The following is a 5,363-nucleotide window of genomic DNA, read 5'->3' as shown; positions in this document are numbered from 1 at the left end:
CCCATGCTCTGCCCCTTTTTGACTGTCATTATCACAATCAGAGACTGCAGACATAGTACAGATACACCCCCCATACATACAGATTACACCCAGATACAATACGCCCCCAAACACCCTCATACACCCAGATACATTAAATGCCCATACACTCAGAAACAATATACCCCCATACACCCAGATACATTACACCCCCATACACTCAGATACAATACACCCAAATACATTAACCAGTTCCCGACCGGCGCACGCTGATGTACGTCGGCAGAATGGCACGGGCAGGCATATTGGCGTACAGGTACGTCCATTTTAATATGCCGCCCTGCTATCGTATGCGCGCCGTCTGTGGAATGCTCGCGTTCCGGTCGGGACCCCCGTGAGTCCGGTCTTGGGTCCCGCGGACTCGATCGCCACGGGGATACCCGCGATCGCCTCACGGGGCGGCTGAACGGGGAGATGCCGCTGTAAACAGCATCTCCCCGTTCTGCCTAGAAACAAGTGACGCTGATCTCTGCTCCATGTGATTGGAGTAGAGATCAGTGTTCACTAACACAAAGCCCAGCCCCCCCACAGTTAGTAACACGCCCCTGGGAACACTTAACCCCTACACTGCCACCCCCCTGGTTAACCCCTTCACTGCCAGTGTCATTTACACAGGAATCACTGCATTTGTATAGCACTGATTGCTGTATAAATGACAATGGTCCCAAAAATGTGTCAAAAATGTCCGATGTGTCCGCCATAATGTCGCAGTCACAATAAAAATCGCTGATCACTGCCATTACTAGTAAAAAAAAAAAATATTAATAAAAATGCCATAAAACTATCCCCTATTTTGTAAACGCTATAACTTTTGTGCAAACCAATCAATAATCGCTTATTGCGATTTTTTTTACCAAAAATATGTAGAAGAATACGTATCGGTCTAAACTAAGGGAAAAAAATGTTTTTTTTAATATATTTTTGGGGGATATTTATTAAAACAAAAAGTAAAAAATAATGTGTTTTTTTCAAAATTGTCGCTTTATTTTTGTTTATAGTGCACAAAATAAAAACCGCAGAGGTGATCAAATACCACCAAAAGACAGCTGTATTTGTGGGAAAAGAAGGACGTAAATTTTGTTTGAGGTGCCACGCCGCACGACCGCGCAATTGTCAGTTAAAGCGACGCAGTGCCGAAAAGTGGTCTGGTCTTAAGCCAGCAAAATGGTCCGGGCTGAAAGTGGTTAAACCCCCATACACCCGGATACAATACACCCCCATACACCCAGATACATTACACCCCCCATACACACGGATACAATACACCCCCATACACCCAGATACATTACACCCCCATACACCCAGATACATTACACCCCCATACACCCAGATACATTACACCCCCATACACACAGATACATTACACCCCCCATACACACGGATACAATACACCCCCATACACCCAGATACATTACACCCCCATACACCCAGATACATTACACCCCCCATACACACGGATACAATACACCCCCATAAACCCAGATACATTACACCCCCATACACCCAGATACAATACACCCCCATACACACAGATACATTACACCTCCATACATTACACACAAAATCATTAGTACAGAGAATTCCCCTCCAATCAATTTCTATATTGCAAGCTTCAGATGACATTAGAGAGAATTAAATGGATTACGAACCCCTGAAATAGGCAGATGGAAGGCTCCAACAACAGCTGCACATGCCAAGTAGCTCAGATGTGGCTGGGGCCCCATGCGGTGGGTATTCTTGGGGCCAAGATCTAGAAGGGAGCACTGGGCCTCTCACACATTTCCAGGCAGAGCACACACAGCTGGCAGTCAGAGCCGAGGAGGAGGAGGGTTGATAAATCATCAGTGATCTGGTTCGGCTGAACATTAGCAGACGCTGTCCAGGCAGCAGGTGAAAGGTAACATGCAAGCAGTGGGAGAGCCTTGTATTCCCTGCCTCTGGCCTCCCTCAGCTCAGGGGCTGCAAACACCATGACTCTCTGACACTCCATGTTGTGTATATGACTACCGGCCTTGGGACATGCAGCGAGGCCCTGCCGGGGGGCACTTGACCCCCCTTGCCCCTACCTGCAGATGCCCATGCCCTTGACAGTATCATATGATTTGTAATACGGAGAGCCCGAGATCACCAGCCAGCCACTTGGAAATGTAAATAGTGTTTATTGTCCACGAAAAAAAACAATCAAACAAAAAATAGCTTCCTTCAGCAAAACGAATGAAAAATGAAAACAGTCCATAATTCTGTTATGATGAGAATAAACGCTGCCTAACTCCCAATACACCAATTGTACACCAGAGTTTGTGGTTCCCGTCTGCCTCAGGATGACGCAAAGGCGGCAGGAGTGGAGAGAGCCTCCTTTCTCCACCTCACAGACACCTGCTGGCTGTTTCCTGTTCTTTTTCTGGACTCTGCTGCAGACCGGTTAATCCTTTTGTGACCAAATTAGCTATAATCCGTGTTTGAGGGCTTTTTTCACCCAAAGTCTCAGAGCCTCCCAAATGAAGGCTTACCAGAGAGTACGGTAAATCGTTCCTCTCTTCTCCTCTCTGGTCAGACTATCCTGGAACCCCTTAATACTAAAAATATCTCCTGTACTACCCTTTAAAGGGACCACAGCCCAAATAGTGGGGAAATACATCTCCTGTCCAGGACCCAACCTTGGCTTCCTGTACAGGTTTTACCAACAAGCTGTTCACCTTGGTCTGCCTGCAAATGTAAAGAAAATTATACTATTATATTTAAAAAATATGTTGTTGCAGATTTTAATCGCATACAGTAACCAGCATACAATATTGTTCCATAGAGTAGCCCCTTAATTTAACCACTTGCTGACCAGCCGCTGTCATTATACTGCGGCAGGTCGGCTCTCCTATGCAAATTGCCTTTGCATAGGAGATAGCGAGCACGCACGCACCTGCCCCTCCACCCTGCGCAGAGGTGTAAATAAGCCAACTCCCCGTTCTGCCAGATGACATGTCAGAGATCTTCTGTTCCCGGTGATCGGGAACAGCGCTCTCTGTTATGTCCCTTTTAGGGAACACACTTAACCCCTTGATCGCCCCCTAGTGTTAACCCCTTCCCTGCCAGTGTCCATTTTTACATTGATCAGTGCATTTTTATAGCACTGATCAATGTAATACTGTCACTGGTCCCCATAAAGTGTAATTTGGGGTCAGATTTGTCTGCCACAATGTCGTAGTCCTGCTAAAAATTGCAGATTGCCACCATTACCAGTAAGGACAATAAAAAATAAATAAAAGTCCCTAAATCTATCCCATAGTTTGTAGACATGATAACTTAAATATATGCCCTAATTAATTATTATTATTTTTTTTTTGGATATGCATTATAGCAGAAAGTAAAAAAACATTATTTTTTTCAAAATTGTTGGCATATATATATATATATATATATATATATATATATATATATATATATATATATATATAATATAGCGCAAAAAAACACAGAGGTGATCAAATACCACCAAAAGAAAGATCTATTTGTGGGGAAAAAAAAGGACATCTATTTTGTTTGGGTACAGCGTTGCACAACTGTGCAATTGTCAGTTAAAGCGACGCAGTGCCATATCGCAAAAAATGGCCTGGTTTTTAAGGGGCAAATCCTTCCGGGGCTTAAGTGGTTAAAGTCACAATGATGTGATCCATTTATTTTGTCTTTTGTTATGCATTGGTGCATTCCATTTGCCCTGTTTGTTGTTTTTTTTTTTTTCTTAACTGGCAGTTTTGCACAGATATTACTTTCTGAGCTGCATACAGGGAATGTCATTTTCTTTTTTTCAAAGGCCACTAAATATAAAATTAAAGCTGACTAATGGAAAAGAGGTTCTAAAAATATTCTGATATCTTCCTGGCTGTCATCTTGATTCTCTGGCTTCACCACTTTACTTCAGTGAACACATAGTCAAGTCAGCAATTCTAACTTCACAACTGCATATGTATTCCAGGTCAGTGACTTGGATGAAACATTTATTTAATACATTTGTTTAATGTGCATGTACCGTATATACTCGAGTATAAGCCGAGATTTTCAGCCTCTTTTTTGAGGCTGAAAGTGCCCCCTCGGCTTATACTCGAGTCACAGCTGTCTGACTGCTCGATCAGCGTATCGAGCAGACAGACGGCGGACATTAAAATTCAAAAGCCGCGCCTCCTTCTCCGCCTCCGCCTGTGATAGGCGGAACACTGAATTTCCCAGCAGTCAGTGTTCCGCCTATCACGGACATCCGCTCATTCTCATACTACGGACGAGTATGAGAGGATGTCCGTGATAGGCGGAACACAGGCTGCTGGGAAATTGAGTGTTCCGCCTATCACAGGCGGAGGCGGAATTTTGAATTGTAGAATGGCCGCCGAGAAGAGCGGCGATCCATCGGCACGGCACGGGACGGAGGAGGCACGGGACGGAGGAGGCACGGCACGGGACGGAGGAGGCACGGGACGGAGGAGGCACGGCTCGGGACGGAGGAGGCACGGGACGGAGGAGGCACGGCACGGGACGGAGGAGGCTCGGGACGACGGCGGCACGGCACGGGACGGGACGGAGGAGGCACGGGACGGAGGAGGCACGGCACGGGACGGAGGAGGCTCGGGACGACGGCGGCACGGCACGGGACGGGACGGAGGAGGCACGGGACGGAGGAGGCACGGCTCGGGACGGAGGAGGCTCGGGACGACGGCGGCTCGGGACGGAGGCTTGGGACACAGGTAGGCTGGACACACACACAAGGCTGCACGGACACACACACACACACACACACACACACACACACACACACACACACACACACACACACACACAGGGATGGATGGATGGATGGATACACACACACACACACACACACACACACACACACAGGGATGGATGGATGGATGGATACACACACACACACACACACACACACACACACACACACACACACACACACAGGGATGGATGGATGGATGAATACACACACACACACACACACACAGGGATGGATGGATGGATGGATACACACACAGGGATGGATGGACGGACACACACACAGGGATGGATGGATGGATGGACACACACACAGGGATGGATGGACGGACACACACACAGGGATGGACGGACACACAGGGATGGACAGCCATGTCTCACCCTCGGCTTATACACGAGTCAATAAGTTTTCCAGTTTTTTGGGGGTAAATTGGGGGCCTCGGCTTATATTCGGGTCGGCCTATACTCGAGTATATACGGTAAACTCCAAATCTATTTTCCATTATGTTCTGTGCCATTCCCTATTGTATACAGTTTTCTTAAGCAAATATTTAGTTGAA

Source organism: Lithobates pipiens, unplaced genomic scaffold, assembly GCF_037356315.1.
Source record: "Lithobates pipiens isolate NorthernLeopardFrog02 unplaced genomic scaffold, aLitPip1_a1.2 Scaffold_1, whole genome shotgun sequence".
Classification (NCBI taxonomy): Eukaryota; Metazoa; Chordata; class Amphibia; order Anura; family Ranidae; genus Lithobates; species Lithobates pipiens.
The sequence above is the reverse complement of the archived record's forward strand: the minus strand, read 5'-3'. Positions refer to the sequence as shown.